The sequence below is a fragment of the Gouania willdenowi genome, chromosome 22, assembly GCF_900634775.1.
Source record: "Gouania willdenowi chromosome 22, fGouWil2.1, whole genome shotgun sequence".
Taxonomy (NCBI): Eukaryota; Metazoa; Chordata; class Actinopteri; order Blenniiformes; family Gobiesocidae; genus Gouania; species Gouania willdenowi.
The window spans coordinates 10,750,425-10,760,852 of record NC_041065.1 but is presented as its reverse complement, the minus strand read 5'-3'; positions in this window follow the sequence as shown (position 1 = coordinate 10,760,852).

Below are 10,428 nucleotides of genomic sequence, written 5' to 3'. Positions count from 1 at the left end.
GTAAATGCCACGGTGACACAACGGTTAAGGAAGCCTGCTTGAAAACATAGAGTCAGGGATTCGAATCCAACCTGTATTTTTTATTTTATTACGTCTTTTTTGGACGTCCAAACAACGTCAGTAAAAACTTTCACTCTGCACCACCAGAGACGTCACTTCAACGTCGGTTTGCTCAGTGGGTCGTTCAGAAGTCCTGTGTTGGTAATTTTTCGATTAAATGCCGACATCTCAGCGACATATCGCCCATGAGCAAACGCTTTCCCTGCAACATCATATATGGGTCTGGCCAACATTGGCACAACGTTTGTGTGCCGTCTCGATACTTTTATCACAATTTTTTGCACCCAATTGATTTCAAGGTTTTGAGTATCTGTAGATACAATACAATTCTTGAATCTCTAAAATGCTTTTAGGTGATAAATACATGTATTTAAAAAAAACTTCAAGAGCAATGCAAATATGCCAGAAGTTGATTACTGTAGCTTAGGTTAGCTAGAAATAGATACAGTAAATATCTACATACAATACCACCCTTCTCCAGAAAAAAGAAGATAAAAGTAATTTTATTTTATCCACTGCATGGATGGATAAAATAAAACATAATGTAATGTGTCCCTTCCAATAGAATTGGGGTATGTCTTCCCTTGATGTTCAGTCTTCATTACAAACAAAATGAACAAACAGATCTAACAATCCAACAAGGTGACAGTACGATATGGGGGACTGCTATGGCGAGGCGGAGGTCTGCGCTCTCTGAGGGCTTTTTAGTTTTTCCTGCAGAATCTCATTTATAGTAGAAATTCTTCAGTGACAATTTCTAACAATTATTTTTTTTTTTACTGTTATACTACGCCCAAATTTTGCTGAAAGATCATTATTTATATTTCTACTTTGATGATACAATTACCAACTTTTTCCTTTCTAGGGACCACACACAGGGCTCTGCTCATTGTTTGTCTCAACATGTTTTCTTATAAATTGCTAAATCAGCCTCGATCTGATACACCTGATTTGATCAAGACATCCCTAATAATAACTGCAAATATTACTGTTTCACCTGAGTAATTAGTTTTGGTTCATAGAAACCATGATTGTACCATGAAGAGGGGCTGTACCCTGACAAAATGCATGAAACCAATGTCTTCCAATATAATGCTCTTTTTTTTTAACTGAGCTACCACTGAATCCTACACTGATGTGACAGTGAGTTAGCTCAGGGGGTCCAGTGGTCACGCGCCATGAACTTTAGCTGAGAGCATTTTAAAGTGTCCTTGAGCAACACATAAAAATGTAACCGACTCATAGAGAGCTGGTGTTGGCCTTGCATGCCACTGTCTCTGCCCTGCTGTTTCAATGGCAGTTTATGGTTGTTTGTCTATTTTTGAAGTAAAAGTGATGAATGAATGCAGACCACTCACTACCTTCCTCAACTCTTGTACATCTGCTTTTTATCTTTTTGTTTATAACTTGTTTTTGTGACCATTGTAGAGGACGACCAATATGGGATTTTCAGAGGCCGATGCAGAGACTGATTTTTAACAAGAAAATTTCAGCTCGATATCTAAAGCCGATATCTGAGGCCGATATACTTTTTTTTTTTTTTAAAGCACAATGATTATGAAAGACAATTGAAACACTCATATGATAAAAATGTGTATATTAGAAATTAAATTAAATACACCCGTACACAACCATGTAAAACAAAAAGTAGCAGTAAAGCACGACAACAATATACAATGTGCAAATAGTCAGTTTAAACTAAAAACCTGTTTTAGGTAAAACCACTCACTCCTTCCCTCTGTTCACAGCCACCACCATTATACCTAAGCTTCACACTTATCACCATATCCACAACTACAACATCACATCTCACTTTAAAATAATCAACTCTTCCCCACCCTTTCCATTTCCTACCTTGAGTCTCTCCTCCCTGTTCCCTTCCCCTTCACTTAGGTGTAACACTGCCCTCTCTTTTTATATCCTCCCTATAATAAATATAATAAAGTGTTTCTTACCCTTCCTTAGAGAGGGCTGGTGATGGTCAAAGAAAAAGAAAAAAAAATAATATATATATACATTTTTTTTTTTTAATTGGCCGATGGCTGATCTTGAAAAAAGTCCACATATCGGCCCAATATATTGGTCGACCTCTAGACCATTGATGACCTTGTTCCTTGTATTCAGCTCTCATCCCTCGTTCTTATACAGTTTCGTTAAATTTTGCCTTCTTTATTTGTGCAGTTTAAGCTGGAATAGATTGCTGCATAAATGTAGTAGTCATGCACGATATTATCGGCACAATATCAGTATTGGACAATATTGGGTATCAACATCAGCTGTTCCACTGACATCATTATTTTATCTGTTAATTATATTAGAAGAAATTTTAAAAATCCAATATGGTGAATCCCTACAATATAGATGTTTTTTTCATTTTTTCTGCAGGTTTAAAGAACAATGATCAGTGTGTGTATAAACTGATGTATGAGTATGAGGTGTTGGGTTTGGTGCTAAGCAGGGCTGGGGTCAATTATAATCGCGTAATTGATAATTAATTACAATTATAGCGTAAGTATAATTGTAATTTTAAAAAATCCGTTGCTGTCATAATCATAATTAAATTGTAATTGACCTTAGATAAATGACCTTGTATTTGTAATCGCCATAAAAATTGTCAAGTATAATTTAACTAAAAACTGGGGAATCATGTTACATTTCTATGTACAGTTGTACACCTACGGTATGTAGTTAATTATTAAAATATGTTTCATTTCAAGCTTTCACACATTTTACCATTTAAAAAAAAAAAAAAAGAATAAATTGAGGTATATGAAAACCTATATTTTCATTGATTAGGAAGCTGAAAAAGGTAAGCAATAGATGGGAAAGAAATTAAATGATAGATATTTGTTTTTAGTGTATTTTACAGTTGATTTTGGAGCCGTTAGCATTAGAGGTGCTAACAGAAAGCTAACACAAGAGGAAGGTTAACTTTTATTAGCTTATTTATTTCAGGCTCAAAAAATGTGATTCATTGTAATTGAACTTTAGTAATTGAGCACGTAAATGTAATTGACTCTGAGGATACAAAAGAATCATAATTGAACATGAGTTACTGAACATGTAATTGTAACTGAAAAATGTAATTGACCCCAACCTTGGTTCTAGGTGGCCAAGGATGAAAAGGAAAAATTGTGTGTGTGTGTGTGTGTGTGTGCAGTGTTTCCTCCTGCAGCACAAAGCTCGTCCACACTGCAGGGGAAGTGCTGCCATCTGGTGGAAGGATTCAAAACTGCAGAATGTGTTAAACTAGGATTGTAATGCACTACATTATATTCAACAAAAATACTACTTTGTGCATGTATTTCATTTGATTTTTTTTAAAAAATGCTTCGGGGCTTAATGCAATATAACCTTCTGACCCAATGAGTCCCTCTTACTTAAACTACATTACTATATTGTTAATATTTCAATGATTGTACTTATTAACAATATTACATTGCAATGACAATAAACATCAATCTATCCGTCCCTGTTTAATTCAAGCACTTTATTGGGGGCGGATCAACAATAATGCAAGTATTCCCTGCTGTATGTTAGTGACAGGGTTATGACCAGTGTGTGTCTGCACTGTTGCACAGGGACTCCGTCCATCACTGTATGTGTATGTGCATGTACCGAATGGTAACACTTTTTTAGTGTGCATGTGTCGATTTTTTCAGGTATTGTTTTTCCTGCTGAATTTTGACTGCTGTGTTTTAAAACAAGGATGTACAGATTTTTAGTTAGTGTACTGTACTGTAAAACACTTCTTTGTTAACACATGATTTATCATTGAAATTAAATATATTAAGTTGATTGTCTGAAAGTGTTTGACTGCCATTTATTATTAAGAATAATTATAAATACTGAAATAAGACATTAATAGAGCTTTTTAGCAGTGCATGCTCGTTTCAACATTACATTCTTTAAGCATTCAAGGATTGTCATTTGTCATTATGTGCATGAACATGTACATAATGACATAACGTCCCCAAGTTCCCCATTAATCCCTTAAAGAATAATAATATAATGAATGACAAATAATAGAAATAGAAAAACACCAGTAATATTAATGGAATATACATATATATAAAAAAAATACAAATATACAATAATAATACTATATTATATATATGGTGTGCCGTGGTGTGGGATTTTGTGACAACCATACATTATTGCAATATACAACTGCACAAAAACAATTATTTTTAAATTTACTACTTTGTATGCACTCATTTCATAATACAAAGGCAAACTCTATACCTTTTTTTTTGTTTATATTTTGTAAATAATTATTTCGTGAGTAATATAGTTGTCTCACATTTTATTTGGCATTAGTAAATAATTCTGCACATTTACAGATATTGCACATGTTGAGTGGTAACATGTTATAAAGGCTATTTTAATTTAATTTTAATAGGTGTGCCTTCATATTTGTACTTGTCCTTTGGTGAACTTTGGGCACAGAAAGTATGGTTTATATACTTTTATGTTGCTTTTCTCTTTGGAAGAAGGAATATAGATGTTAGTGACTTTCTACAGCTTATAAAACAAACAACTTCCTGAAAGCTAACGCTAAATCAATTGCATCATGTGACAAAAACAAAAACCAGGTTCATATTTCATTAACGTCATTGAATTTCAGTTTCATATCATAATAATATTATTAATAATCAGAAAACAAACTAAACGCATGGCTTATTACTGCACTACATTATGGTGTAGTCCACTAGTGTTGGTGACAGACGATTCAACATTTTGTTCTTTTGTTAACTAATAGTTTAGTCACAACACGGTGGTCTTACATTATTATTATTATTATTATTATTATTATAATTCCAAATCATAACCTTAACTGTTTAACCCTAAACACACACACGTCTCCTACACCAACCATAAATGAAATAAAATGCTTGTTTCTTTCATTATTTTGCTGGACTTTTGTCACAATTTTCACAGAAATAAACACTTTACAAGAAACTAAAAGTGAAAAACATTATGATAATATTGATTAGTTCCTAATATTGACCACATGGTGGCTTCATTTCACTAAAAACTAGATCCTCCTGCTGAGAGCCAAGATCACGGATTGATCCTCATTCACCTTTGTAGTAGATTTAGAGATTAGTTTGTCTGATACTGTGGATTTATCATAACTTTACACCAAATGTTGGTTTAAAATATAACTGTGAGTTGGACTGTTGGACTTCTTTAGGTAAACTCCCCAAAGTCTTTAACTTGGTTACCCACAAACTTTAAGCGTAGCATTTTATTAAGATTATACAACTTTGGTTTGTTTACAGTTTTTTTTTTGTTTTTTAATCGTTAACAACACTAACAAATGAACTCACTATAGAAACACACAGGGCACTACTGAACTACACAATACTAACAACAAACAGCGTTACATGAAATACATCTTAGCTTTCAATATTGAATGATTCTTGACAGGCAAATCAGTATTTACCTATAAAACAAGATCTTTGCACTTTGATGGTCCTAAATGATTGTATATGCAGTGATATATTACAACTAGGGCTGCACGATTTTGGAAAATAATCTAATTGCAATTTTTTTTCCTCAATATTGCGATTTAATATGCGATTATTTTTTCAAGGGCCTCTTGTCGTCATGTATTTTTCAATGAACACAAGCAATACATCAATCTGTTTCATCATAAACAATTTCAGATTTATTTAAACTTTAAGTAAATATTCAATATTTTAAATTTTAAAACACAGATTACAGCAATAAAGCAAACAAATCTGTGGCTTTACCTCTTCAACATATCTAACTAACTTCACGTTTCAGGAAACATGTAAAGATGTGGACTGCACTGCTTAAACACACTGAACTTAACAGGACAGTCTATAAATAAATAAAATAAACAGATATAAATAAAATAAAGCTTATTAATATCAGTAACATCACACATCCTAAAGTGCAGGAAAAATAAGGAGAACTAACATCTGCTTTAACCAATTGGACGATTTTTAGGTGAAAAAAACAAGTTGTAATCTTTGCGATTAGATAATCACATTTTATGATATTGTGATAATATTGCAAATGCAATTAATCGTTCAGCCTTAATGACAACTATGCGATGGAAACAATTTACAGTAAGAACATGTGTGCTTTTTCAGGACCTTACACACATTTAAAGATGACTCTAAACAGAAAAATGCAGAATCTCAGAATTTCAGGGGCAGAATATAATTTCAATCCAGTCATATTTGAAGTCTTCTCTGCCGAGGGGTTTTTAGAACTGTAATCAATATATGTTCCAAACTTCCAGCTAGTGTAAAGCCATAGATGACTTTATTTTGTCAAATCTGGCTCAATACAGTAATTGTATAATGCATGAATTGTCTGTTTGTTTTGCTGGAAAATGTTCATAATTGATGCAACTGTTGAACGCTGCAAGTTTGGCTGCAGCCTTACGTAAACCAGCCTCTCTTAAAGAGAGAGTCCATGCTTTAGCACACATGTCAAACTCAAGGCCCGGGGGCCAAATCTGGCCCTTTAGAGCATCTGATTTGACCCATAGGAGAAAGTAAAAATGACAAAGAAAACATGAATTATTGTGTCAATTTAAATGACCAACTAATTCAGCTGTAGTTAATTTAATGAAACTTGACATTATTTTCAGGGGTTTGCATTTTTCCTTTCTTCTCAGTATTTCTACAAATCTTACAATTTCTCACAAACAATTTTGACAAAATTATTCTAAATTACGCAAAAATTCGTAACAAAATCGATAATTATCTGAAGTGAATTGAACAGATATTGAAAACTAGGGCACACCTATAATCTGTGGCCCACTTAAGATCAAACTGGTCCGTATTTGGCCCCTGAACTAAAATGAGTTTGACACCCCTGATTTCGCACATGGTCAATCACTGTCAGTGTTGGGTAAATTACTCTAAACTTATAATATATTTATATTACTAGTTACTGGGATGAAAATGTAATATATTTGTATTACAATATTACTGTTTTTTAACTACTTTGAGTTACTTTTGGTCCAGAACACTAATTATATCACACTGATGATGTTTGAATAACATCGGTCTAAGTTTTGTTTCAAATACTTCTGCTGTTTCAGGAGCAGGAAGCTCTTATATTTAACTATAATGATCATCTTGTTTTCCTCAAATAATTGCAAACAGTGAGAAAACAAAGCAAATATGCATTTTAATGTAATTTGAGTTCCTTTAATTGTAAAACTCGTAATATATTAACACTTTTCACTTTTGTAATGAGTTACACTATACTGAGTTACTTCAAAAAGGAATTTATTACTGTAATATATTACAAAAATACTGATCACTGTCGCGCTAATTTAATCAGAGCACAGCTTTTGATCTTCCTGGTTACGCTTCGCTCTCTACCAACGTCACCCACTGCTCTTATATATTATTATATTGGATATATATTGATCCAAGGATAAATAACAGATGGTTTCTAATGAGGCCAAACACAGATCAGCTGAATTGGTTTTCAGTTGACAACTACACTCAGCTATGTTTAGAATTTCATCATTATTTTATTTATTTTTATTGTCAACATTTTGAATATAATTTTCGATAGATTTCAATGTGGTTGCAGCAGACGTCCCCCATGTTCCCCCTCTCCCAATGATTCTGTTTGGTTTGTGTTTTGAACAGTTTTGGACAAAGTGTGTTAGCATTTCTAAAGAGTAGTGTTAGTTAGAATGAGTGTTTAGCAGGTGGTGGTGAACTAGTGACCGAGAAAAGAGTCGAACGTATTTTGTGTGAAAGCAATGAAAAGTGATTCATAGTTTAATCCACATGGACTGACAGTTTTGAACATGTGACTTTGGTTTCGAACAATGCTTGTTAGCGTTCGAAAAAAAAAAAAAAAAAGCACAAAAACAAAACCAGTAATTGAGCCTTTCCAATAACAAAGCAGCCTAAAATTTTCCACGTCTGACTTTAACCACTCCTTGCATCAGGTGGTGAGAATCTGGATCTCTAACATGTCTTACCTAAAGCCTTTAATTGGCTCCGAGTTGTATTTCAGAACTCGGGGCCCTTTCACCAAAGCATGTCTACCTACATGTTGGAGGGTGTGGTCACTGACTCTCTGCTACTTTGCTCTAAGCTTCATCACGTGACTCCTAATCATCTGTGTCACGCCAAATATGGAGATGTATGACATGAAATCTGTGGTGCAGATGACGGGTGTCCTCCCTGGGGCTAATTCTATGGGCCTGTTGTGTGAGTGCTATGCTCGGTGCGTGTGTGTGTGCGTGTGTGTGTGTGTGTGTGCGTGCAGCTTAAGTATCACAAGGTGTTTTTGTTTTGTATGACTTCATTGTTCTCTGTCAGGTTCAGAGGTTGCTCAAACCGGAAGTGAAAGAGATTATGTTTGCGGTGATTAAAAGCTATTAGGTGTGGGTGTGTTGTCCTCATTAAGACAGGTTCAGACAAATTAACAATATATTTTACCGTCAACAGACTTCACTATGGGATTGAATGCATCACGTCATAGCCGACCAATCACATTAAACCAAATGCACAGCGTTATAAAGGTTCATAAAGGTAGCTCTACTTAGAGCCTGAGAATGTTTTTAAAATTAAATTCAATGGTATTATTATTATTATTGTTATTATTTTTAAATTGGACATTTTGACAATAATTTTGACAAATAATTTGGTCTCTTCCTTTTTAAGTTTATACATGAGATGTTTACTGTATGCAAGGGAACCGTGGCAAGATTAATTACCAAAAAATAAACGTAGGGGGCGAAAGTAATTACAGTAACTTTTACTTTGAGTATTATTTAACTGAGCTACTTTTTACATGTACTTGAGTATTTTATGTATAACGTACTTGTACTTGAGTACAATTTCAATCAAGTACCAGTACTTCTACTTCAGTAGGATATATCAGTACTCTATACACCTCTGCCTACACCATGCATAGTTTCAGGTGTTGACTTCATTGAGGTGTTATCAGGTTTCCTTTATAAACTGTCATTCTGTGTGTTTACAGGCACACCGCTATCAGGCTCTAGTCTTGTCTGAGATTACCAAACATACAGGAACTCCTCTTGAAGTCCGTCTGACAATAGGTGGCGCTGTGTCACTCACAGAACAGTGATTCTTTACTTAGTTCCACTTAACCTGAAGAGAAAGATGAGAACGGATGATGTCAAGGATCAGCCGTAGCAGTGGAGGCAGTCAATAAGGAAACCAGGCTCCAGGTTTTGATGCATCAGTTTTATCTGTTTATTTTTTAGTTTGCACCACAAGCACCATGTACTTCAATCTCCATTCCACTCCCTACTGAACAGAATGAATGTCCTTATATACAGGTGTACCACTAATTAGCCTGTACCAAGCATGGGGTGACATATAATGTGCATATTAAAAGTACAACATAAATATTTACACAAACACTTCCTAACAGACATTATCACAACACGAACCGTGTATTAATATCATTAATCTTATTTACATCTCCTAAATTATTAAACTGCATATTTACATTGAGCTACACACATCCAGCTCCCCTGTTCCTAGTCTCTGCTTGGTCTCTCCCACCTGGAACTATAAAAAGGTGTCCAAAAGCCCCGGGGAATTCTTTTACCCGAACACCTCAGGAAAGAGGAAGAGAGCATGCACAGGTAAGCTTTGTTGAAGATCACATTTCAATCACATGCAAAAATACCAGAACATATTTAATTGTTTTATCTTTCATGTCACTGCCAAGTTATTTTTAACTTGGCAGCTGCCCCCGCGACCTGGAAACGGCTAAGCGGGAGAAGATGGATGGATGGATGGATGGATGGGTCACTGTCAAGTTATTTATCAATTAACTGAAATGTATTTTCTGTGTTTATCACTAGATGAATCCTGTGGCCTGAACCATGTGCTTCACCATTTGACCAATAAATTAATTAAACCAATACAACAAAAATGTGTCTCTTAATCTCATTAAGCACTGCAGTTTGTCACAGTATTACAATTGACTCTTTTTGAAATTACAACAGTTCATAAGTGTAACAGTCCATAAGTAACGTCACCTCGTCGTTACAGATGAAAAACCTTTTTTTTCTTTCTGCGTTTATCTCTCGTCCATCTATTTAAGATGTTTCAATGCTTTAGCTCAGTGCATCTCAAAGTGTGTAACACCCCCCCCTCACCCCTCGGTGGGTAATGGAGGTATGACAGGTGGGGCGTGAGAAACTGGAGGACATTTCATTTTCATGCCAATCTTCTTAAAAACCTTTCTTCATTGACAATACATAGTTCCCACGTGACGTCACAACATACGGGCATTTTCCGACCCGACGCCATTGCTGTGGGCAGCTGAAACGAGTTTAGCCTCTATTTACAGCCAAAATATCACAATATGGTA